The following is a 27,183-nucleotide window of genomic DNA, read 5'->3' as shown; positions in this document are numbered from 1 at the left end:
CAACAATTTTGTTTAGCTGGCAATCGGAACATTTCAGTATCTCAAAGGCTGCTGTCATGGCAACTGAGATTAGAGCATGGTGTCGGTTCTCCGTTGTGTGTGTGTGTGTGTGTGTGTGTGTGTGTGTTCTTTTCACTTTCCAGTCACAGAGGAAACTGGATAAAGAATGAAGAATTAAATTATTCATATACATGCAACTCCTCTTCAGTCAGAGCGGTATAAATGTGATAATATGAATTACGTAAATGAAGAGCAAACAAGTCAGGTTGGTGGGGGTAGGTGGGGTGGAGAGGGGTGGAGTGGAGGGGGTGGAGGGGGGTGGGGTAGGGGTGGAGGAGGGGAGAAAGCTCAGCACATTTAGATTCAGTCCACCGCCCTCCGCCCATCGTGGCCGCTGGTGTTGGCACAGGGGACCCTCAGGGATGGCTCTGGGGGGCTTGGATCCTGCCGCCTTGGCCATTCTGTCAAGCAGGGGGGTGTCCGCCCGGGAACGGAGTTCTATAGGCTCTCCGCACCTCCCCCCCCCCCAACCGACTTCTCTTAAGAACACTTGCCTCCCTGCCACACAGAGATGGCACTCCCTTGCACAGATGCCACCCAGGGGTGTCACTCCTAATGCCACCAACTCATGGGAGAATGAGACCTCAGTGGAGGGACTACTTCCTTCCTTCTCAACTCACGGAGGGTACCTATTTTGGGGGTCCAGATTGAGTCCAATGAGCTTTACCTGACAAAGTATTTTCACACCCAGGCATCTTTGAGGAAGGGTGTTTTTTTTTTTTTTTTTTGGATGTTTTGTATCGTGTTTTAATTTCCGCCTTGCTTGATAGTCTGGGTTGGCAAAGAGCAAGTGGCTCCGAAGTGAAGATGATGAATTTTCAGCCATCAGATGTGGCTCAGGAGGGGCCTAATGTGAAAGCCGAAGGGGGTGTGTGTGTGTGTCTGTCTGTGCCTGTGCTTTTCTTCTGGGTTTTTGTTTTTATTTTTTATTTATTTTTTTCCTGGTTGAAAGGTTTCACAGGAGATTCATAAGCCTTGCTGTCACCGGTTAATTTTCACAGCATGCTTAAATGTCTATTTTTGGTCTGTTTATTCTGTTTCTACACTACACAAAGTCATGTAAAACATGATAAATTGGACCTTATGAAACCTAATTAAATCAATGAGTGTTCTACTCCTTTATGTGGAAACCACAAGTATGTTGTAAAAGTCGCCACTCCCTTAATACGTGAACAAAATCAAAACATGCCATAATTCTAAGATGTTTGAGCTATATTTCTATAGCCCATTTTGTGGTTAAGCCACCAGTGACATGTCTGAATAAGTAGATTTGACGGGTTGGCTTTGGGTTGTTAAAACCTGCTTCTCCACCTTCCCCCTCCTTTCTTTTGAAGCATAATAGCCTGTATGGAGGCTCTTCTGCATGTCTCTCTCCTTAGCTGTCTTACAGTTTTGACTTATCAGACACAGGCACTCGGCCAGGCTAAATAGGGTACACGATTTTTTTTTTTTTGGATTGCCAGAAAATGCAAAACTACACAGGAGAATTCTTTAAAACACTTAAGACTTACCCAGACATGAAAAGGCACAGGAGAGCTTGCAGTTGTGTCTCAGGGTTCTGACTACTCCGTACATGTTCAGCAGAGAGAATTACTTCCCTGATATCATACTGCTTTCATTAAGCTGGTCCTTAACAGCCTAAAGGTGCTGTCTACAAATGGACCTGTCTATAAGGGGTATCATTCATTTTGTTTTATTCTCTTGTAGAAGCCTTTTACACTTCACTAGGGAATTCTGGCACATTTTCTAAGTGAGTGTGAGCAGTTTAAGAACATATTTTGATTAATGAGTTTTGTGGACAATATGCCAGCCTCCCCAACCGCCCCCCTGCCTCCACCCCTTTCCCCCAAATCTGGTGTCCCCTACAAATTCTCCTTAGACAGTGCAGTTTATCTACTGTGAAATAAAAGGGCAGAAATGTCACTTGCTATAATTAAAAAACAAAGTCCATTGTTGCAGGACAGCAAACTGTTTTGAAAGCTACATAAGGGATTTAGTGGTTAAAAATGTTGGTAACGAAGGCTGGCTCCCAGTCACCGTTGATCCTGCTCCTTACTTTTCTAGAAGCAGCCTCGGAGGGTGACAGGGCTCTTGGAGGTGGAGGCAGAGGCCATCCTTTCCCCAGCAAGTGTTCTGTGAGAACCCAAGGAAGTTGGGGGAGGATTTGTGTGACCAGGCGTATCACTGAGTCCTGAGCATAGTATTTGATATGTTATCACTGAGTCCTGAGCATAGTATTTGATATGTATCAGGTGCACTGGAAAGATGAAAAAAAAATACATAGGAGGGATCAAGATTGTGCTAAAAGGAGATGAGTAATGTGTAGCAACTTTTAATAACTTTGCAAATAGTCTGGTGGGGGGAGGAAGGGAGTGGGGTGGGGAGTCATTGTCTAAATGTCACCAGGTTAAGAATGCTCTTCAAGTGAAATTGCTTGGCTGCAAGATGGTTTTAATTAGAGTGTTATAAAGACTTATTTTTCCTAAGCAGCATTTTATAGTTAGTAAATGAAATGTATGCCGAAAGTGCTAAGCAGAAATCTCCCTAACCACAGAGGTGTTCAATAACCAGATTCAAACAACATGGAAAGTACCATCTGTTCTTCGTTTTCAGCTTGAAAAACAAGGATTGAATGGCTGAGATTTGCTCCAATTTTGCCTGTGTCTGTGTGTGTGTGTGTGTTTTTTTAATTTAGAAAAGTTCACCTGGTACTTCATAGAAACTTGAAATTGCAGTAATAGGAGCAACACTGTGAAAACACATGTTCCTACATTTATTTTAACCAGTTCCACTTTTATTTAAAAGATTTCCAGAAGCCCAGCCATTGAACACTTTATAATGGTTATTCGGTTCCTGCAGGCAATCACAATGAGGGGTCACTTCTTCAAAGATCTCACTATTTAGTCAGTACCTGAATTATTCTGTCAATTTTCCCCCTGGAGGCAGTAGGGGCAGAGGCTCTCCCAGGCTAACTCTGGCCAGCTTTTATCGGGTAATCTAATTGTACGTGATAGCACTTTGGACTGGTGTTTACTATACATAGGCCTTGCTCGCCCCCAGAGCTGGATCCGGGACGGTTGATGAGGAGGAAAATATTCTTTTCACCATGATAACTTCTGAATCTGACTCCTAGACACCGAGCTTGGTTCCGGGTTTAGGGAGAGCCCTGGGTGAAATGTTATCCGGCCTTTGTTTGAGGTCTTTTATAGAAGCTAATGACTAGGCTTGTGCCTCCCTGAGATAAATGACATTATCTCTGAGTGGGCTGACAGGAAACAGACATATTAATGGTGAAGCTGCGGGGAAGATCTGCTCTGGTTCTGACAAAAGAGTCAAGAAGGGACCCCTGGTTGTGGTCATTAACACATAATGCATTCTTGCTCTTCCTAAGAGGCCCTTGATAATTGGAAAGCTATTTTAGCCACAAGCACTTAAATCATAAATCTACTACTCCTGGTTCCTTTGCATTTTTAAAAGTCGCAAAGAAATGTGTGTGTTTTTTTTTTGGTTAACAAGTGTGTGATTTTTTTTTTAATTTTTTTTTTAAATGGTGGCAGTTCTAGGCTGGGCGTCCAAGAGCTGCCCTTCGAACTGACTCTTTATCGGGTGGGATCTCTCTTTGTCTTTCATCGTGGCTCAGTCATCCCTCTGTCTTCATAAAGCAAAAACAAAACAAAACAAACAAAAAACAGAAAAACAAAAACCTGGGTCTGGAAGCTAAAGAGAAACCATCTCTATACATGAAGAGGTCTCGTAGGAGACAGATTAAAAATCTATTATTTTTTTTTTTTTAAATAAGTTGGGGAGAAGATTTTGTTCGGCGATTTGAATGTGATGAAACCTGCCTTTTGAAGTCTGTTTAAAAAAGTCATGGGTATAATTGAGTTTCAGTGCAGTTTAAACTCTACTTCTTGAACCGAGATAATTGCCATGTTGAACACACTCTAGAGGTGTAGAAGAGGTGGAAAGATCATGTTATTCTATTCTTTAATATTAAGCACTGAAAGTTTTTTCATAGTAATTACTGGAGCACAACACAGTTTTGATTGCCAGCACTCTGAACTTGCCAGTGATCTGAACATCAAGGGTTTTGCTTGAATACTAAACAGTTTATTCCTAACTTTCTTGTATAGCATTCTTGTAGGACATGGGAGCCAGAACTAAGGACATACTGGGCCATGCCTAGCAATCTCACAGTGGAAATAACCCTTCTTCCCTATGCTTGTTGGCCAATAAATAATAGTTTCTTCATCTGGACAGTCAAGGTTAGAGACCAGGAAAGAGTACCAGTGAAATCTTTGCCTCCAGAATGACTTTGATCATCGTGAAAGGTGAAAGGCTGATATACAGATTGTGTCAGTGCCCTGCAACTCCTGTTTTCATAGGTGTATGTACAATGATTAAATGGTGAAATTTAGCTGAGTAAATTAATAGACCAAATTGGCTTTAATCAAGGAGTCATGAATTGAGCAGTATCTCATCCAGCAAGTAGAAAGGAGCTCTGAAGAGCTGTCGGAAAGAGGAGAGGGTTTGAAAGGTAGAAAGGAGGCAGGAGAAGGAAGTTTATTAGCAGAGTGCCTTCCTAAGGGGGGCTAGAAGGGGTCTTACTTGGTTGGTTTCCTTACTAATGCTGACCAGGTTATTCCATCAGGTTATTCCATAACGACGGGGTAAAGTCTACATCCTGAGAGAGGCTGAAATTGCAGGCAGAGTTAGGTCTTGGTTTGCTGATGTGGGGCTTAGCACAAATGACTCCGTTTTGGGCCTGTTTATTTTCTTTTCTTTTTTTTTTTTTTTTTTTTTAACAGCTTTCCCCTACTCCCTGCCCTTAGATTAAGGGCTAAACTGCTGCTGCTGAACTGCTGAACTGTAGAGATGTGATCAGACTTTATGGCATTAGCCCCACTCCCCATGAGTTCCCCATCTGAAGTTCTCTCAGTTCTTCATCCTTTGGGTGGTTATTCGCACGCAGGTCATGACCTCAGGCTCACCAGTGTTCAGTTGGCCATTTTCTCCCTCCCTTTTCTGGCGTCCCAGTCTTAGGGAGCTAATTTGCTGAGTGATTAGTGGTTGCCAACATGACTTGAAAGCTTCTGAGAGAATACAGCATGCCAGGGAGAAGACTCTGATTATTTTAAGTAGGATAGTTCCATAGTTCCCAATGCCTGGAGTGCACTTTGAAGCCATGGTCCCCAACACCCAAACCAATCAAAGTTAAGTAAGTCAGGGAAAGACTCTGCTAAAGGCATCACTTTATAATAAGCTAAGTGGCTCAGTGATCAGTCAGTAACTGAGTTTCAACTTCCAGAGAAACGTTAAAATCCAGGCATAGCAGGTGATGGTGGCTACTGCATAGACACCTCGTTGTTCAGCTGGAAGATAAACCAGGGCTGCCCTCTTATCAGGAATAAGTGTGGGCAGAGAGTCTAGGGTGTTTCAGGGACAACTTTGCATTGGCGGTGGATTCTGTAATATTTTCAAGAGTTAAGGATGGGTTCCTGATCACAGCCTTGCATTTACTCCTAACGCTGGAAATTGAGACCTGCCAAAGGGAGCTAATTTTAGTCATGAAAGTCTCCTGGTACAGGCATGGAGGCCAGTAAAATTTAAGTGTTTGTAGACCACACTGGTAGTTTTATTCTAGTTACTCTTGACTCATATTCCTTTCTTTGCACCGAACTTGAGTGCAGAGTTCCCTGGGTTTTGGGATTATTAACCAGAGATGTGGAAATGGACCCTTATGGTTAGGGAGTCAGATGAAATGGGTTGGGGCTGCTGAGTTTGAGAGCGTAGTGACAAGTCCAACAATTGTTTGGAGGTTGGATTGCCACCCTCCTTTGCAGTGGCCTAAGAGATATGGATGATGGTATTACCTTTTCAGGCCAGTGCCAGAGTAAAATGAAGAAAGCGAGGAAGAAAGTTTTAGGTTTAAAGTATGAAGTCTTGGTGTGACATCTTGGAAAGAAGCAGTGAACCTCAATGTTGGCTACTTGTCTTCCTAGTCAATTTGATCTTGAGGTCTCCAGCTGGAGTATAGGACCTGTCAGGTGGAGACTTCTTCAGCTGTGAGATATGTTGTGTAACCAAGTCTCTGAAGTTTGGCTGCCATCTGGGTAGTGAGGGGCATCTGGTACATCCTTCCAAGGATACTGATGGGCTTAGTGATTCCCAATCAGAAAAGTGGGAGAAAATTGGAAACAGTAGTTGGAGTGGTACCAAATATTTTAAGAAACAGAGGAATTCGGGGCTCAGTCCAGTTACAGGCAATTAATAGGGTTAGAATCTAATATAGAAATAAATCTAAGAGCTAAATGCAAACTTTTTTTTTTTTTTTAACTTTCTATAGTTCTTTCCATTATTTCCACCGGAAATAATCACAGTGAAAGTGATTTGTTTGCTTTAAACTTGGTTTGATTATTTGTGTAAATGCAGCAAGAATAGTGATTGACCAAAAATGCTCTTTTTAAGACTGCATTGCTGGAATCTTTTAAGCACAGTACCTGCCAGTTTTTCCAAGGGGCCTTATTGGTTCCATAAAGTCAGTCTCAGGTTTTAAAAACACTCTGGTCCTGAGTCTATAATGTCTCTCAAACACAACGTTCCAGTAAAAGTGTTGGTAATATAAGCACCGTTTCCAGTTGTGTTGTGTTACAAAGAGACTGGATTCTCATTGAACTTGTATAAGTAATTATTTTGCCATAAAGAGAATACTCAAGAGTTCCCAAATTCTGAAGAAATCAAAGGAAAAAAGTAAATGTTTCATCTTTGTTCATGAAGATATACTTTACCAAACTACTGTAAGTCATAAATAGCATAAGGGAAAAAGTTTCCTCAAATCTTGAAAAATAACATTAAGGAACTAGCAATATTTCACATAAGAAGTCATAAAAATTATAATCATCCTCCTCAGTTCATTCAGTCCCATGTTATTAATTTTTGTTCTGCTTTAATCCACATTTTCCATTCATTCTGGGAATTATTAACCAGTTTATTTTTATGATCTTAAAGTTATCAGAAACCTGTGTTTGCCAGAGTCCTTATTTTGAAGCCTTAAAGATGATGTACCTTTGCAGAACACATTTGTGAAAACATCTGAGTAAAACAGTAACTGCCTGAAAGTGAAAAGACTTAAAAAAATGTCCATTGCTAAAGATCAGTTGAGAGTTCGTTATAAGGGAATTGCCAGGAAATTTGGTCATTTCTGTGGCACACATTTAAAAATAATGACTGGAACTATGGTAATAATGTTATACCAGGACATATTGGACTTTAGGAATTTTATACAGTTTCTGAAACACTTATAACAAATGCAAATAACAACATAAAGAAGTCGTGGTATGGGCAAGGGGGAAGGGGAAAAAAAGAAGTCTTACTATTATTTTTTTGTTTAGCAATGCTTTCCATGTAATTCCACATAGCAAATAAGCCTACTTAGTTTAACATCTCACTTTTTTATAAGGAGAGAAAACAAATCTTTTCAGATGTTTTAGGGACCCTCTGAAAAATCTCAAAGTTCTAAGTGAAACAGACTTCATTTAGGATTTAATTTTGGGAAATTTGTCAAAAATTTTAAAGGTTTTAAAATACTTGGTCATTGTGAAACAATGTGATTAAATATCTATTTAACAATGGGGGAGTTAAGACTTCACAGGTAGGGGTACCTGGTTGGCTCAGTCAATAGAACATGTGACTTTTTTTTTTTTTAAGATTTTATTTATTTACTCATGAGAGACATAGAGAGGCAGAGACATAGGCAGAGGGAGAAGCAGGGTCCCCACAGGGAGCCCCATGAGGGACTCGATCCTGGGCTTGACTCTGGGATCACGCCCTGAGCTGAAGGCAGATGCTCAACTGCTGAGCCACCTAGGCATCCCAGAGCATGTGACTCTTGATCTTAGGGTCATGAGTTCACGCCTCACTTTGGGTGTAGCACTTAGTTTAAAAAAAAAAAAAAAAAAAAAAGACTTTACAGGCAAATACAGGAAATTAAATAGTTGTACAATGTCTTACAGACAACTCAACAGATGAAAGAAAATCAAGGTTTAGTTTTATATAAATACACTACTGACATTAAAGCTTATTTGTAAAACCCTTATAGCAAATGTTTTCAATCTTACTGTTTGAGCATGCATAAAATTCTTTCCTCCCAATTTTTTATTTCACAAACTTTCTTTTTTTCCATTCTGATTTTGTCATCTTTTTTTCCTTTTTCCCATCTTGACAGAGGCACCCTCACTTTAGGACAAAAGTACTTTTCTTTTCCTTCAACAAAATGCATCTCCAACCTTGTGCCTTTTTTAAACCACATCCTACTTTGCATAGAGATGTTTCCCTTATTGTTTCTAGTAGCTTCAATTACATACATTAGAATTTTTTTTAATGTGAGACAAGGATTTTATTTTGTTTTATTTTAATCAATTAGCTAATTAGAGAGATCGAGAGAGAGCAAGTGAACAAGCAGGAGGAGCGTCAGGCAGAGGGAGAGGGAGAAGCAGGTTCCTCACTGAGCAGAGAGCTCGAAATGGGACTCATATGGGGCACAATCCCAAGTCTCTGGGATCCTGACCTGAGCAGAAGGGAGACACTTAACTGACTGAGCCACTCAGGTGCTCCACATACATTAGAATTTTTAACCCTTAAAAACTTTATGTTCTTGTGAAAAATAAGTAAACAATTGTACACTGTTATAGTAGCTTGGCAAATTTATAAATATTTTGCATAATTTTTAGAAATAAATGTTTTCTCATAGCAAATTCGCTGTGGCACAAAATATGTTTACTATTGGACCCAAGTATTTAGTTTCACTGTTTTATTTTATTTGGAGATGATCCAGATATTTATTCGGTGGCCTTGACTTAATTTGTCATTTAACTTGACTTGGCAAAAGTTTGTTTCAAGTAGCTAAAAAATTTTGGAGGCAAGTTGCTGAAAAGTTCACAAACTTTATCTCATTTGCATCTATTTAACTCATCTGTTCTTAACAATTATGTTTAATTACCTATGAAAATTTCATTATATATCCCAAGTTATTTTTCTGGTTGATAAATGTTGTAGCAGAGATATCATGAACTTACTTGATTAGTAAACTCAGGTAGAATAAAAGTTGTACATCTGTGTTTTATTCAATGTTGGTAACTTTAAAGACACACCTATTTCAATTAAACCAACAACCTCAATCTAGTTGTTACACACAAAACAATTTTAGATCACGTGAAATTGAAAAAGGAGTTGGGGTTTTTATATTTTTTGAGAATTTTAGGAGTCTTTCCGCAAAGACTTTAGAAGGCTATTCTTACTTTCTGGGTGCAGTTTTAGTTTAGTTTAGGGGAAGGCCTGAAAACATCGTATCATGTTCTGAATAATAGCTTCCAATTTGGCCATCTACTGGGGGGAAAAAAAAACTTGGAAATATTTTGTCAGTTCTCACCTGGGACAAACAGTAAATATTTCTGGCAATCTTGAACAACACCTTGGACACGAGCTGTCCCCAGAGATGGTGCTAAAAATACTTTATTTTCCTCTCTCTACTGGGTGCTACAGAGATTTGGGATAGGTGACTCTGGTATGAATTTTCATCCTTAGCTGGCTTTTGTTAATTTTCTCAGGATCCCATCTGTAGGCTTCAAGTTGGGTTTAAAGTATGCGCCAGAATTCATTAATTTCATTAATTTTAATTTTGGTTTTCCCTTGGCTTTTAATGGGAATAACAGCATTCTACCAGAAAATTTCTGAGTCTCCGCAACTCTGCGGGGCAGGTGGGGGTGGGGGGACAGCTCTATGGGATCCTCCAAGAGTAGATAATGGGTTGGCTGTTAGACCTCTAATTTGGCCAATTTTTTTTTTTTAAGATTTTATTAATTTGGCCAATTTTGTTCACTGTCATGGTCGTTTCAAAGTGTTCACCTTTAGTCATGACCTCATTCTTTTATTTTCTGTCTTTTTATTAATTCATTAATCTTAGAAGATAATCTGTCAACAGAAACTTTTGAGGATGTCCCCCGGGTTTAGGAAATTTAATTTTTAAACTTATGGCCCTTAGTTTGGCCTTTGACCAAGGAGTGAAAGATACTTGAAGAGGGTCACTTGGAGCCTTGGGTGGTCTTATTTTAAAAGTGTTTACAAGTCTTTTCAGGGTGAAAAGTCGATTTAGATAAAGGATCAATAGATTGAGTACTGAAACGGTGGAGGAGAACAGTGGGATTACATCCATCTTAAAGTTTCTTGTTTTAGGAACCTTTTGTACTTTTAATTTTTCATTGCCCTTTTGCAGTGAATCTTTCAATTTAGTTATTTTGGAATTTTGAAGACCTTAGAGGCTTAAAGTAGATGGGCAGTTTTGTTTGGTTGATTTGGGAACCCTTGCTTTTAAGCCTACTTCTTCAATGATCTTATCTCATTGGAGCTTTCCTCATAATGGCCTAAGTTCCCTGAGCATAGGAACCTGCCAATGGAGTTTAACCTGTTTTTGTGTCTGGCCGTATTTTGGAACCCTCAAACCTTACAGTTACCTAGTCAAGTTCTTAGGACTGAAAACAAGCTCAGTAAGGTTTTTGCTGTTTTTAAAAAATTGATCTTTGGCTTCTGAGACCATAGTTCTTAGATACCAAATAAGCCGGTATGCCAGAAGGTGGCGCACTTAACTCTTTGGGTTTTAAGGATCCTTTTTTGAGGGGAGGGGGGTAAGTCTTTGGTTGTCTTGGAGCCAGACTAACACCTAAGAGGGGTATGTCAACTGGGTTGGGGATCATGTGGTGTTTTACATTGTGTCTTATTGCACAGAAATTTTCTTGAGGTTGGCAGGTGACCTAGTGTGTCAATCTTATCCTGTTGCATCAATTTATCCAATAGGTAAGGCTCGAGTTTGGTGAGCACTGTAACACCTTTAAATGACTTGACCAGTGCCATCAATTTTGTGGCCTTTTGTGTTTCTTTTTGTTTTTGTTTTTGTAGTCTTCAAGATTCCCACGAACAATAGCCTTGACTTAAAATTTCATTCACCCAAGGCTTTGCACAGGACCCAGAATAGCTCAAATCAGGCACAGTCCAGCTTAAATCAGACCCAGTCCAATTCCAGGCCCAGGCTGGTTTTTCAAGTTGGACTCAGTCTAATAACCACTAGCATTACCCAATGTGGAATCTTGAAGCAGTGGGGAGAGACTTTGGGGAGGGATTTCAATCAAATGAGGAACTTTGGAAAGCCAGTTAGATCAGAAGCTCTACGCCAAGAGAGTGGAAACCAGAACTGAGAGGAACTCATCCATGGCCTTCCCTTTGGAAATGATGAGAAAGACAACTCAAAGTTCTCAAGGATACCATGCCTGCGTTTCTCCTTCTGTGTCCCCAGTGCCTTTGGACGTCTCCTTCTGGTGCTGCCACTGCCACCAAATCTGTGAAACAGCAAAACACAACTAACTTTTGAAATCAAATTGGCTTTATTGAAGGACTCATGAACCGAGTAGCATCCTATCTTGAAAATAGAAAGGAGCTCTGGAGAACCATAGGAAAGGAAAAGTTTTTAAAGGTAGAAAGGGTTCAAGAAAAGGAAGTTTATTAGCATAGTGCCTTGTTTTGGGCAGGGTCGCCTTCTGAAGGGGGATTAAAAGGGGTCTTTTGGACAGATTTTTCTCACTGGTGCTGACCAGGTAATCCCAGATCACCTAGTTAAAGATTACATTCCTGGGAAGAGGCTAGAACTGCAGTTAGATTATGTGTTAAGTCTTGTTTTGCTGATGTGGGGCTTGACATAAGTGACTCCGTTTTGGGTCTGTTGTCTCTTTTTTAGCAATATGTTATAGTTGCATACATAGATGTTGGGTTGAGAGTAGACCGGAAGTATCTAGTTGGTAGGGGCTTGATTTCTTTTAAAATAAGTGTCACCAGTTTTATGTTTTTTTTTTATGTTCCACTCTGCTGCAGGGCAAATGGGACCCCCGGTACCCAGGCCCCTCCCGGGCTCAATTTTATCTCCCCACTCAAGTTTGACTGAGTGCCTTCCTGCTGTCTGCTGCAAGTTCTTTTTAAGTTAAAGTCTCTTGGCAATTGAAACAAAGCTTTCACAACTGAATGAAAGGTTGTTCAACTGTTCATAGTCTGTTGACCAGCAGTCCGGCTGTTGGTAAGGGTTTTTTTGAGAACTCAAAGGATTTTTCAGGAGGGGGTGAGATTGGCACAGGACTGCTCTGCTGAATTCTACGTTTGTGCTACATTTTGGTTAAGGATACCCTTTGGTAACATATTAACAGAGATTATGGATTTCACATGAAGAACTGAAATGATCACAAAGCAAATATGTTTTGATAGGTCAGGCCTTGAAGTACCTGAATCTCATTTGGTATTCAGAAGGCTTCTCCCCCCCCACCCCCCCACAGTGAGGCTAAATGAAGATTTAAAAATATGTATTATAGCTGTTAGAGAGAACTCAAAAAGAAGGCCATTTTGGTTAGAACAAATGGGTTTGAAGTGATGAATAAATACTACTGCTGACTTTTCAAAGCTGCTCTCCTTTTCATCCCTACCCTCCTCCTCAGTTTGATTATTCTTTACTGTGACTATTCTAGCTCAACCACTGAGCTTTTCTGTCTCCTGGGAATCCTCATTGTCAGCTAGCACCATAAGAAAAATGTGCCTACAGGGATATGTAGGTTTATTCCGATAATGCCATATGAATGCAGCTTTTACAGTTTTAAAAATCTATTGATTATATTTTGTGTTGTATATAATGATTTTAGAAAGCAGATATTTAGGTTGTGGAATTGGCTTATTATGTTAACCAGAGAGCAGATGGCATGGTGCCACAGACGTATAATTTTACTTAAAGGGACTTTTAAGGTTTTGATGTGTTTTCTTTTCCTCTTATTTCCCTGATGGCTTCTTTTTATTGAAGGGTAACTTAAGGAGACCTGGTAGCAATTTTACTGCCTTCCCCTGACAGTTTGAAATAATAGCGTGGTCTTTGGTTGCACTGATCTTCCACCAGTCAACTCGATTCTGGTTTTTGTCATGTGGCAGTGAATTAAAAAAAAAAAAAAGTGTTTGTAGTTATGTTTTAAGAAATGGACTCTTTTATATGCTTCAATTAGCAACAGACGACAAAGTTCCAATTGGTCACACTTTCATAAACTTCTAGAAGTTACAGTTCGTCCTTTTGATTAAAGAAAACTGGTTTGGTTTCTTAGGAAAGCACATCTGGCCCTCTGGTTCTTTTAGGTACACCTTTCTGTCTTTCTTTCGCCTTTAGTCACCGAAGGTTCAAAGGTCATGTCTAAGTTGTTCCTAGTTAGGTGAGCAAGCTTTCCCCTTTCGGGAGGGCTGTACTTTTTGGGGGGTTGCTACACCTACCGAGTGTTAGAATTCACTTGGCCTAAATATACCATTTATTTCAATACCGAGATTTTACAGTTTTACCCATTCTTCGTGGAGAATATCATCGGGACCAGTTGGAAAGCGGCTCCTAACTTTTGTTTTGCAAAGTGTGCGTAGCCAGACCAGCTGACTTTTGGATTTCCTGTTACCCTCCTTGGCTGATTTTATGGATGGCTCATGTTAAAAGCAACAATAATGTTTGAATTGGAAGAGTCGAAGCCTTGGGTTTTCATTCTTCATGGAGAACTGTTTATTTGTGTGTGGTTCACCACAGTACATGGATAATGCTATCAAATCTGTGCTTTATTATAGGCTTATGACTAGCACAGCAGCACTCCAGTTCTGTTTCTGAGTTTTTCGTTCTTTGCCAATTCTTTTGTGATGGAAATGAAATTAGAACTGAATCTTTGCAACCAAGGGGAAAATAGGCACAACAAATAGAAATCGTCCCTTGAGCCAGTTTAGAAGTAAGCAGCTGTGATGGATAGGAGTATATATACACACACATAATGTATGTATGTGTATGTGTATATAATTTTCATAAATAAATTCCATCTATATGTATATAGTTTTTAAAAAAGTAAGTGAAATGAATTGAAAAGTCCTTCAATTTCACTTTTCCGTGACGATCTCTGGCCAGTGAGCCCACCCCTTTGACCCACGGAGGGCTATTCCCCCTCTATACTGTTTGCCATCTTCAGTAACTGATCGGAAAGCCCTTCACATTCCCAAACCTTCGCACTGCTTTGAAGGTGGAATCCGACTTAAGTGATACTGTTTGCTTCTGCTCCCCGAAGGGAACAACATGATTTTAAGACAGCAGTCGAGCTTTTCCGCATCAAACTCCATTTGGCCACTTGTCTCCATTTATATTCCTTGCCCAAATCTTTTCACCAGCCTTTCCATGATGCCGCAGCAGATGCCAGACACTGAAGTAGAAAGCGAGCAGCTGTTTCCATTACTCCATTGCTGGATTATCCTCCACAATCTGCTTGCTTTCTCTCTCTCCCCTCCCCGCCCCCCCCCCCCCCCCCCCCATTTAAAAGAAAGAAACCTTCTCTCCCACCGACTTTTGCATGCTCCAGTTTATCAGTCTGCAGGGTTGCTGTCTTATCGGGACCATTGCTTTGCTCGCAGGCGGGTTTATTGTTCCAGGCCGCAGCAGATGGAGCGCCGGGGCCCGGGGCGTGGCCGCTGGGCTGCCCGCGCGCGCTCGGGGCCGCGTGGGTGCGCGTGTGTGTCGGGGGCGCGCGGGCGGGGGCGCGCCCTCCTCCCCCTCCCCCCTTCCCCTCCCCTCCCCTCCCCTCCCCTCCCCCTCTCCCCCTCCCCCTCCCGCCCGCCGCTCGTTTATAGCCCTGAGCGCTGTAAATCTGTCAGCTCTTCGCGACGCCCTCACCTCTTTCTTCATTTGCTCCGGCTTCTAGTTTGACAACGTTCCCCCGAGGCGGAATTCTAATCTGCTTCCAATTAGTTGCAAAATGTGACTGAAATTTCCACATTATGACTGCTGTTTTACTTGCACGCACACATCTAGAAACAAATTAATGCTCTTGAATATTTATTTTTTGAGCCCTTGGATTTACTTTGAGAGGAAGAGTTTCCAACTGTTTGGAATGGCTTCCAGGATTTGCGTGGTTTTTTTTTTTTTTTCCCCCTCTCTCCCTGCAAGCCTCCTGTATTGTTTTTTTGTTTTTTGTTTTTTTTTTTGTTTTCTGTTTTTTAAAAAGCACAACTATGGTGGGGTCTCCCCACCTCTTAATAAGCATTTTCCATCTTTTCAAGATTTCTCCAAATGTATTACATATGTTTGTTATGCAAATACAGTTTGTAGCATTTCTAAAAGAAAACAAAGTTGTTGGCCTAAGTTTAATGGAGGGGGTCCCGGTGTGGTGTTTTAATACAACACAGATACGCACAAAGTCACTTCTAAATATAACTTCAGTCTATTGGGCCAAAATACAAAAGACTTGTTTTAATTTTTTTCATTTGATACTCAAAAGCCGTAAACCCCAGATAAATGAATTGTGGGATTAATTGACTTACCAAGTACAGGGCCAGCATTAAAGATGCCACTGTGGGCGGTAATGCCATCCTGCAAATTTGTGCCTAGATCCCCAGCCTGTCCTGGGAGCTGTTGGAACTTTAGGGCTGCGGTAAGCATAGTGAGTGGCTTCTTGTGAGTTTAGTACCCTTTCTACCTGTACAGAATCCACTGTAAGACCATATGCTGGACCTGAGGTTTGGGGGCTGGTTCTCCTTTGAGGGAGATCATTACTCCCAACCCCATTTACTCCTTTTCAGTGATTTTTCTCTAAAACAAAGATATTGAGGGCACCTGGTGGCTCAGTGGTTGAGCGTCTGCCTTTGGCTCAGGTCCTGATCCCAGGGTCCTGGGATCGAGTACCGCATCAGGCTCCGTGCTGGGAGCCTGCTTCTTCTCCCTCTGCTTATGTCTCTGCCTCTCTCTGTGTGTGTCTCATGAATAAATAAATAAAATCTTAAAAAAAAAACCCCACAAAGATATTGATTCACCTCATTATATGTAAGTATTAGAGTTATTTAGATCTTGATGGCTGAGAAGGTCAAGTTTCGCTTTATTTATTACTTGCCTTACAAACTACCTTCTCATATACTAGTGAATTAGCACCAAGACAGCGGGTCCGTGGGTGTGTATTTGCAGAGAGATGGTACTCTTAAGTAATGTAAACGGGCTTATAGTCCTCAGCATCTTGGCAGATTGGTATCAGTAATAATCATGAGTTTTGAAGTGTGGAGAATTTTATTGATGGGAAATGTGGTTATGTTGATCACATTGCTTTGTATTAGTTTTATTTTATTTTATTTTCTTAAAAGATTTATTTATTTATTCATGATAGACATAGAGAGAGAGGCAGAAACACAGGAGGAGGGAGAAGCAGGCTCCATGCCGGGAGCCCGATGCGGGACTTGATCCCGGGACTCCAGGATCGCACCCTGGGCCAAAGGCAGGCGCTAAATCGCTGAGCCACCCAAGGATCCCCTGTATCAGTTTTAATAACACCTTCATGCAAATAGATCATTTGGTTTTCCACCCCCCACCCCCATCATCATCACGTATAATCCTAAAGGCCCCACCTTGATTTATAGTATCTCTTTAGTACATATTATGTTCAATCTCTATAATCAGGTGGTGGTGCATTTATTTCACTTTGTCTAAAGTAAAAGTGATTGTAATACTACATATGGACTGCCAACTATGTAAGTAATTTTATTTAAAAACTTTGAGCTATGCCAAAATTCCACAAAAGAAGTAGGGTCGCTCTTTGTGTTGCTTCTTTTCTTCCTACTCTATGACTGGTAGGAGAAAACATAGGCAGATTGAAATCCTTAAAAAACTTAAAATGTGGGCCTTTCAGACTCTCAAGACCTTCTGGGTTAAAAAAAAGAAAAGAAATTAGTGGCCCCATACTGAAATGCTCACAATAGGCACGACTGTGCTAGCCCCTCAAGTCCCGGGGTTCACTAATTACCCATTAATGAGGTCAGTCTGCCCCAGCTTTTTCCCTACCTTGGGAGGAAAAGCACACAAGACAGTTGGAGTTCAAGTGGATCTTGCTGTATTTGCAACTTAGCATAAATGCTTTGAAGGCCCCCCCAGGCGCTTAATTGGGGCTAGGCATTTTTGTTTTGGGGGAGACTCCACACAGCTCCCCATTGTGCGCGTAGAAAGCCACTGTGCATCTTGGAAGCATTACATGCTTTTGTTGATGGTGCATAGGTTTATAAACTCCAAATGAGCTTATTGCCTTTTAACCATTGGGAGCGCTAAATAATGGAGGAACCTAGAAGTCTCTGGATTGGGTAGCCGCCAAGCAGTTAAAAAAAAAAAAAAAATGAATGAATGGTTTAATTGTAGAGCAAACCATTTGTTTACAGATTAAGATTTATTAGGTCACCAAATCCTCTGGACCGGGAGGTGAAAGAATAGGGTGGAAGGTATAGGACTTGAATGCCCAGTGTTCTGTATTGTGATCCTGTTCAGCTGTTTTTGCCCATTTTGCTCAAAAGAAAAATGAATTGTGGAATGGTGAGAGCTGCCTGGCCAAGTGTACTTTTTAGGCTAGAGAGAGAGAGAGAGAGGAGGAAGGCAGAGGCAGGTTGTCATTTCTTTACTGTCTGGTTCAGAAGCTGAAAACTTAAGGTTTCTTCCAACTGAGAGAGAGAGAGGGACAGCAAGCAGCTCTTGGTGAATTTTCCTGTCTTTTCAGATGAGGGGGAGTGGTGGTGATGGAGGAAGTGGGGAGTAGAAAGTAGATAGAAGGTGTGTGGGAAAGTGGGTGCTGGTTGGAAGGCCTTTGTGAAAACAGCCCTAGACAATGCATTCTCTTGAATAATTGGGACCAGTTACAGGAATTCCCCACTATTTCTTTAGTTAGTGGCCATGGTACTAAATAGAGAGTAACTCTCCAGCAACGGCAGTGAAGTGGTACAGGAATTTTGGGGTGGGGTGGACAGGCTGTTTGCCAGGCAGCCTGAATTTCAGGATGTCTTTTTTCGTTTTTTAAGACTAGATTATATTGCACAGTAGAAGACCAGAAATCATGGCCTTTGTTTCCATTGTGGCTGCAGATTGTCCTTCTAATCCTTTTTATGAATAATAGGCTTAAGGAAATCACTAGTAAAGTGTTGTTTTCTAAAAGTATCATTTTGAACACTCCTCTGTTTTTATTTTTGCATTCATTTTCTTGGGAATGAAACCCTTTTATCTCCAAGTGTTCTTTTGTGTATAAACTGTCGCCATAATAACAACTCAGGATACTTTCAAGTATTGTTGCTACATGATGTCTTTGCGTTCTGTTTGGCCATGAAAAAGCGCGTTCCTTCTGGAACGTGAAAATTATTTGTTATTTGATGCACATTTGAAAAATTGAATTTTAAAAACACTAAATTGACTTAATGTGATATTGTGTTTTAGGTTTTTTTTTTTTTCTTTATTCTTTTTTCATTTTCCTTCTTACTCTAAGTTCTTCTCCGACTATTTTGGTATCATGATCACTAAGAAAGGCTTGATTTATCCAGTCAAAATCATGGCTGATAGCTTCATTTTACAAATCTTTCTCCTTTGGAAGGTGGTGAGCAACAGGAGAAAGAGGGTAAAAGGTCTAGGTGGTTTCAGTCTTGTCAAACTGGTAACTTTTTATTGTGCTGTTGTTCATTTTGGATGCTTTTCTATTAATATTTTCTAACCTGGATTTTACTTCTCCATCCAACATAACTTTTAAAACTTTAAACTTTGAAATCTCATAAACTTTAGCAGTTACAGTCACCAAGTTGCTTACATTTGTGTAAAAATGTTTTTTAAAGAAATCATGCCAAAAAGGATTACTGCGTTTAACAAAGAGGTAGATCCCTGCAAATGCTCACCTAAATTTGATTTCTTTGGGTGTTGACTGCTAATACGTACTCAACCTAAGTTTTCTTAGCAAACCAAAACAAAAGTGCAAAGATAAAAAACATCGCTCATGTTAATATTTATGACAGCCTGGAGGCTTTGCAAACTTAAAGTCTCTTTATAGCTTTAATCCCTCCTGGGAAGAAAGACTTTTACCAAATTGTCAGCGCCTCCACAATGTAAATACTTGAGAGGGTTTTATGTTTTTTTTTTTTTTTTAAATTTCTTATTCATTTATGATAGTCACAGAGAGAGAGAGAGAGAGAGAGAGGCAGAGACATAGGCAGAGGGAGAAGCAGGCTCCATGCACCGGGAGCCTGATGTGGGATTCGATCCCCGGTCTCCAGGATCGCGCCCTGGGCCAAAGGCAGGCGCCAAACCGCTGCGCCACCCAGGGATCCCTTGAGAGGGTTTTAAAAGCCACCTGAACATCCTGGATATTTCAGTTTCAGTCCCATTCACATGTACCCAGAGAACAGGGAGCCGTGGCCTCCTGGGTGGTTAAGCGCTTGCCTCGGGCTCAGGTCGTCATTCCAAGGTCTGGAGATCGAGGCCTGCTTGGGGTTCTCTGCTCAGCGGGGAGCCTGCTTCTCCCTTTCCCTCTGCTGCTCCCCCTGCTTGTGCTCTCTCTCTCTCTGTCTCTCAAATAAATAAATAAATAAAATCTTAAAAAATAACAGGGAGTCAGTGCTCAGCCTTCCTGCCTAATAATGAGGGTTCCCCTGGTCTCTGGCTCCTCCTTCCTCACCTCTTCTGTGTACTATTGGAGCGGATGCTTTCCTGTAGCCTATTGGAACGTGTAAGGAAGGGTGCTAACTTTTTTTAAGGTGCTCTGCAAATGATTTTGATGCCCGTGTCTCATACTTTGTATCTTAGCTCATATTCAAGGCGTGCTGCCAGTCTCCTTTGAAAGGCTAGTGTGTGAATCCAGAAGGCCCACTGTAACTCCCGGACCTTACTTCCTTGCCAGAGCCAGTGTTTTCCACTTACCTGGCAGGCAGTACCGCTGCGGGCTTCCTTCTCACCGATGATCCTGCGCAGGGCTGGACGGTCCGAGGTTCCCGGTGCCCCCAGCTCTACCGGGGCTGCAGTGCGGTTGTTGGATCTCAGCCAAGTACATTGACCCTGAAACCCGTTGAATTTTTTTCTGACCCTTGCAGTGAAACCCAGAGAGGTTCAAAGACTTTCATTCTTGGAGGGGGGGGGGGCGCGAGGAAAAATCGAGAAAGCGCCCAGTGTATTCAGATCATATTGTTCTTGGTGTCCCCCTCCTTAGGGACACAGGTCTCTGCAGATGACCTCAGGTTTGGGGAGCCGCTTGTCAGCACCCACTGGCAGCTGGGAGGGGGGGTTCGGTGGCAGGGGAGAAATAGGCACCGTTTTATCTTTTGTCTGCCAAATAAATTCTGACAGGTCTTTAGAGACTTTCATTTTGGGTGTGTGGTAGCTCCCATCGCGAGCTGAGGGCTGGTCCTGACTGTGCGAATGTTCTGTGCAGTGAGGTGTACTTGCCTCTGTGCTATTTGAGGCCTGAATGTGCGTGCATAATTGGAGAGATTATTGCAGACTGTTTTGCTGTGGTAGATGTGGTTTAAATCCTAGCACCGAGCGCAGCATTTACTTTCTCAGCTTACCCACAAAATCTGTGACTAATTTAGTGAATGCGAAGATTTTAGTCCAGATGGTTAGGTTTAATTGTAAAAACTGGAAAGATTTCAAAGTACCCTTTGGGGGAGTGCAGGAAACAACAACTGAACAACCAGAAAGAATGAAGAGTAACCGGAAGTCACTAAATATAGCGTATTTGTGTATTTGAGATTTTTAAACATGTATGTGTGTCTACAGTCCAGGAAAAGCTTGAAGAATTTATTATGCCAAGCAGCATAAACAGATAGGATCAAGAGGGTTTTTTTTTTTTCTTTTTTTTAATGTTTAATGGCTTAGTGTGTTCTGTTTCAATTATTTGGTCAAATGTGTATGTGTGGCATTTCCTGGGCGTGAAGAAGGTTTTCTCTCAAGTGTATTGAGAAGCTGTGGCTTCCCTGTCCCCTGGATTCTTGGTTCAAGAGCATTGGCAGTTACCTCATCAAGCCTGAGGGCATTAGCGCTCTTGGCTGGTGGGTGTCCCCCTTGCCATGGTGCTTTCTGAGGCCTGGGCCTGCCTGAGCTTCCAGAACTGCCAACGTGGGCTCCAGAGGGAGCCCAGTGCTTTGGAAGGATGCACCTTCTCGTCTGCATCCATTTATCCTTCCCTGTTCTCGAGGTTGCTGGCCATGCACTAGTAGGTTCCAAGAATTGGAGCTGATGCTTTTTTATTTTTATTTTTTAAGATTTTATTTTATTTTATTTTTTATTTTTTTATTTTTTTATTTTTATTTTTTAAATTTTCATTTATTTATGATAGTCACAGAGAGAGAGAGAGAGAGAGAGAGAGAGGCAAAGACACAGGCAGAGGGAGAAGCAGGCTCCATGCACCGGGAGCCGGATGTGGGATTCGATCCTGGGTCTCCAGGATCACGCCCTGGGCCAAAGACAGGCGCTAAACCGCTGCGCCACCCAGGGATCCCAGATTTTATTTTTTTATTCATGAGACACACACACACACACACAGAGAGAGAGAGAGAGAGAGAGAGAGAGGCAGAGACACAGGGAGAGGGAGAAGCAGGCTCCATGCAGGGAACCTGATGTGAGACTCGATCCCAGGTCCCCAGGATCACACCCTGGGCTGAAGGCAGCGCTAAACTGCTGAGCCACCCGGGCTGCCCAGAGCTGATGCTTTTAAAGCTACCCAAGACCACCTTCTGGTTGCTTCAGATCCAAGCTTAAAGAATAGAAATTGGCTCCTTCCTCTGTTGTAGCTGGGATACCACTGACCTAAATCTTGGGTCAGTAAGTTAGCTTTGAAGTTGGTAGGCTGATAGGGCTCTATGGAGGACTTTATTTATATTACCTGGAGAGAGAGGCAAGAAGAGTAAACCTATCATGGCCAGAAGGTTAGACCTTGGGGCTACAGATAAGATCTGCTTTGTTCCAGTGGAATTGCCTAGGGTTTCTGGCGTGGTAATCCCTAAGGCAAGCAGATAGACACAGTTCTGTCCCAGGAATGGAAATATGTCCACATATTGATAAACACATTTCATGATACTCAGAAATCATGGAGAAATGAGGCAAATTTATCTGTGTTACAGTTACCATCCATCTGTTGTTCTAACATCTGTGCCACAGTGTTGTAAAATGGCACAAGGAATGAGCAGGAGGTCGCCTTCCATGGTGAGGGAGGTCAGGAGAACAGCTGGGTGGGGCCGATGATTTTCAGACTATGGAAAGCCTGCAAAATACAGACCAAGAGTAGTTGCTTCCCAGGAGGAGTGAGGGTAGATCTTTGAGGCTCTTATCATTGGTGGCACAGAGAGCAAGATAAACAGAAGGTCAACCTCCCTAAAGCAGAAGCGGTCTTTGCCTCGATGCCCTCAGCGAAATTCCTTTTAAATATAGCTGCTTTTTACCTTCTGCTATCTCCTTATCTGCTGAGAGCCTAATTTTTCTCCGTTTATCAACAGTTTCACCTTCTGCTAGCAATCCATCAGATGACCCTAAAGGTGACTTTTAAGACTGTGACATGCTCACATTGTGAGTAGACTTCTTTGAAGGCCAAGGGATGGAATTCTCCTGTAGGGACCCTTTGGTAGGGAGGAGAGGCAGGGGAGATTTCCAGGAGTCTTAAGAACATCCTGCCCTTGGGCTAGGCATCTTCTCTGCCCCCAAAGCTGTGTTTTTTTTTTTTTTTGCAAAGCTGATTTTGGACAGAACCTCTTTCAGTGTTTCTTAGTATATTTGAAGCTGGCAGCAAGGTTTAAGTGATGAGGTTGAAGCAGGGTCTGACATGGCTCCCCACCATGCCCTCCCTATCATCCCTTGATTTCACAATGGAGATATATATATATATACACACACACACCTATTTCATAATGGATATGTATATATATAAAATATATATATGTATAAAATATTTTATTTATCATGAGAGACACAGAGAGAGAGAGAGAGAAGCAGAGACATAGGCACAGGGAAAAGCAGGCTCTCCACTGGGAGCCTGATGCAGGACTCGATCCCAGGACCCCAGGATCATGACCTGAGCCAAAGGCAGACGCTCAACTGCTGAGCCACCCAGGCATCCATTCACGACAGATATTTTTAAGGGAGTTTTATAACTAATGTAAGGAGTGTGTTTCAAACAGGAACCTAGTAGGCATATGAGATCCTAAGGATTGATCCTGCCCTTGAGTTACAGATTAAGTCACAGACTTGAGAGGAGGATAAATGTCATATATTTCTATTTTCTGGATTAATAGATTATATATATATATATATATATATATGCATTTTTATAAGCTATATTTTCTTTGTGTATGTTTAATATATCTGATGAATTTGATTTGAGGAATAGAAATAACTGAAATAATGTGATAATGTGTGTAACTGAAGGGGCTATGAGGGCAGGTGTACAAGGTCAGGGTTACTGGGATTCTAGGCACACAGGTCAGAAAAGAACATAGTTCACCAGTGTATCCCTCAGCTCCCCCCACGGGACACAGGTCCTCATAGTTTGTGCAGGCAGTGGTACCTCTTATTTCCTCTGAAGCTTTGTCTTGGAAATACACCGTTACATATTCTTTCCATGGGAAATCCTGCAGGACACAGTGCAGAAGAGATTCATTGGAAAAATGGAGTGGAAGATTAGCCTTTAGCCTCCTTGTATTCTGTTAATATTTCTTTACGATCTTAGGACTTTGACGATGGGCACCATGTATTTAAGAGGTGAGGCTGAAGCAGCTGTGAGGTAGCTCTGGTTTGTAGCCCAATTACAGGGTAGGGTGCTTGTCAAGTACAAACTTGAGATGGGAAAGAAAGAGCAGATTCAGCGCCTGACAGTGACTTGAGGGGAACCAAATGCTTTTCTCCCAGTGATTGGATGTTTGCACTTTTGTTTCTGGATGTGCTTCCTGGTCTTGCTCTTGGCTGACTGCACATGCTGTGAAATCCACCCAGATAATAACACATGGAATGTGTTCCAGGCAGACCATGCCCAGATTGAATTGGGAGTTGAGCGCAGGCCAGATAGCGCAGGGCTTTGTAGGTCATGGGGAAGAGTTGGGATTTTAGTTTGAATATGATGAGAAACCTTTCTAGAATTTTGAGTAAGGGAGAGTGACAGTGTTTCTGAAAATTTACTTTTGACTGCTTATAGGAGAATTGACTCTAGGGAGGCAAGAAGAGAAAGAAGGGGAATCAGTTGCAAGGCTTTTTCAATGGTCCTGGTGAGACAGAATGGGATAGACTTGGTCATGGAGGTGGTGAGAAGTGCTCACATTGTCTAAGGTGATGTACAGACTTGGATGTGGAGTGTGAGAGGATGAGACTTTAGGATAGCATCTAGAATTTTGGAGGTGGGTGGAATCAGGAGTTGGGACACCCTCTGGGTGTATGGCTGCCAAGTGATGATACTCAATGGAATGGCCAGTGCTGGAGGCACAGATTGGGAGAAGTGGGTAGTATACAGGTGGGCTTTACAGTCGGGGGCCTGGAGGAGGTCATCTAGTGAGTGTAGTTGGGAAAGATGAGGCCAGTGCTGAGCCGTGTGGAGCATCAGGGGGAGCACAGCATTCATTGAGGAGCAAGAGGACCCATCCAAGTCTGGTGCTTCTCAAAAGCCAGTGAAGACATTCTAGCAAGAAGGATGTAGTACAATGTGTCAAACGCTGCCAAGCAGTCAGGTTAAGATGAGAATCAGAAGTGAGTTCTGCCTTTGGAAAGATGACTGTTGTTAGTGATTTTAATACAAGTGGTCCTGGGGAAGAGATGAGGTGGAGCTGGAGGGAATACTAGTCTGATTGAAGGGCTTAGATTTTGGGTGTGAGGTGAGGAAAACAGAACATGAGGAGTATAGCACACTTTACCATAAGGGACAGCATGGGGCCAGGGAATATTTATATCATTTTTAGAAGTAGGGCACTCTGTTAAATAGCTTGTTTGTCTGCTAGATAACTTGTTTGTGTGCCAATGGGAACGATACAGGGAGGTAGAAGAGAACTGATCTCCTGGAGAGAGAGCAGGGGTGATGTGACCTGGATTCAGGGTGGGGATGGCCATGGGAAATATCCACTGCACGGATGCATCTGTGCATGGCCTCTGGAGCTGGGACAGGTCCCCCTCTCCAACAGGGGGAAAGTCAGAAAATGTGTACAGATGCTGTGGGTTTGGTAGGTTTCCTTTTTTATCATTAGTGCAGGATATTGTTGCTATGTTAAGGAATTCTTCTAAATACAGATATTCTGGACAACAGGTGGATATTGAATTTTCATTCCCTGCTTCCTGTAATCAGGGAGGGAGCTTTGACTGTGTTGTGTTCTGACAGTAGAAATACCAGAAATGGTGGAGGTGTCAACGAAGATCTCTGTGTATTCTTTCATTCATTCCTTCACTCATTCCTTAACCCACCAAACACTTTTTGCCTGTTGATTGATTGATTGATTGATTTGCCTGTTGATTGTTATGCCAAGCCCAGTCTGGGTCCTGGAGATATAGTAGTGAGCAAAGTTTCTGCTTTCATAAAGCTTATATCCTAGTTTATTCTGGATAAATGTTTCCGGAGGTGTTAGGTGCTTCAAGAGGGAGGACGTGGTAGAGAAGGATGGTGGGAAAGGAGAGTTTTTATTCTTTTGTGTTTGAATAGGGACCTGATAGTGAGGAGGAGCCATTTGATCCCCTGGGGAGAGAACTTTCTAGGGACTAGGGAACTGCCTGTGCATAAGCCCTGGAGGGGAGAGGGTGTGTGTGTGTGTGTGTGTGTGTGTGTGTGTGTGTGTGTGTGGTGGTTCAGGAAGACTCCAAGGTGGCTGGAGCTGAATGAAGGAGAGAGAAGCTTGCTCAGAGATGGAGTTCAAGAAGCCTGAGGTCAGGCTCCAGGGAGCCATGAGGAACCAACTAAGACTCAGAGAAGGGGAGCGATGGGGCTTTTTGTATGTGAGGGGGTGCTGCACTGTGAGGTATATTATAGAAGGATCTCAGAGTTTGAGAACCTACCCTAAGCTTGATTACTGCCTCTGTTCCTCAAGCAAGATCATGAATATTAAGGGTTTTTTTTTGTTTTTTTTGTTTTTTTTTTCCCTAGAGAGTAGACAATGGTACCTTCCGCAGCTTCCTCATTAAAAAGGGACCATTATTTTCCCCAGAGCGAATGTTTCCAGGTGTCTCCAGTTGTGTGCATGCACACGCACACACAGTGCCCCCCCAACCATGTGGCATTGTATTAATATAACCGATCATTACTAAAATTATAAACAATGAAATTCTAAAATGATGAGGTAAGAGTATAAATAGAAATTCTCATCTTTTTTTCTTGTGCCCCAGTGGATACCTCTCACATCCCCGCTGGGTTTTTACCATGCCTCTGTTGTGGGAGATGGGTCTAGAACCTTGACACTAGTTGCATTTATTAAAATGTCTTTTAGTCAAGTTTTCTTTTTAAATTAAGAAAGCAGTACATGAGTCTATAAAAGTTTAAAATGTACTAAAATATTATGTAATGGAAAGTAGGTTCCCTCCCCCACCCTCCATTAGACCTGCTCCCCAGAGCCAGCTACTTTGAACAGTTTTGTGTGTCTTTTCCTGAAATAGTCTCCATATGTTCAAGCATATATATTTATATTTCTTGTCTCCTTATACAGATCCGAGCATGCTAAAGAAACGAATATGCACTTTACTCTTTTGTATAACTGGATATCTTGGGATATGTCCTGTCTTTGCTTTCTACCTTTGGTTCCGTAATTTATATGGCTGATTCTCTACTAACAGCATGTAGGTGTTTACAGCCTTTTTCAGTTACACAGTGCTCTAGTGATCATCCCTGAACACATAAATTTCAAAATTTATCTCCGCCTTGATGGCATGACTTGCATTCCCACCAACAATGGGACACGAAGTGCTTGTGTTTCTACAAATTAATGGGTACTGTGAATTATAATTATTTGACTTTAATTTGTGCTACTCTGATGGTGACCCTTTATTGTAAATTCCCCTTTTCATGTTTACAAGCCATTGTATCTATTTTCCTCCATATTGACAATTTATAACCTCTGACTCATTTTCTTGGGAGTCGTTGGCCATTTTTTATTATTTAAAGTAATTCAATGTATATTAGTTAAATACACTTTTCTTTTTAAACATTTTTTCCAATTTTCTTCTGTGCTTGCAGATTCTTCCCCCTGATTCTGTTTATTGCTAGTTTTTTTTTTTTTTTTCTTTTGCCTCTGTAGTATCTTAAATTTTGT

At 41.7% G+C, this 27,183-nt stretch overlaps 1 protein-coding gene and 1 long non-coding RNA gene across 6 annotated transcripts in view; one reads left to right on the top strand and one right to left on the bottom strand.

Moving 5' to 3' along the window:
- Positions 1 to 27,183, top strand: part of ZNF608 (zinc finger protein 608) — a 111,040-nt gene that overhangs the window by 6,715 nt on the left and 77,142 nt on the right. The window lies entirely within an intron of this gene.
- Positions 771 to 20,003, bottom strand: LOC140641252 (uncharacterized). The gene is made up of 3 exons (XR_012037797.1): positions 19,844 to 20,003; positions 14,819 to 14,952; positions 771 to 11,447 (listed from the first exon to the last, which is right to left on the bottom strand). It is a non-coding gene; the product is annotated as an uncharacterized lncRNA (long non-coding RNA).

The sequence above is a fragment of the Canis lupus genome, chromosome 10 (genome assembly GCF_048164855.1).
Source record: "Canis lupus baileyi chromosome 10, mCanLup2.hap1, whole genome shotgun sequence".
Lineage (NCBI taxonomy): Eukaryota > Metazoa > Chordata > Mammalia > Carnivora > Canidae > Canis > Canis lupus.
Note: the sequence above shows the minus strand (reverse complement) of the source record. Positions and strands in the feature narration are given on the sequence as shown.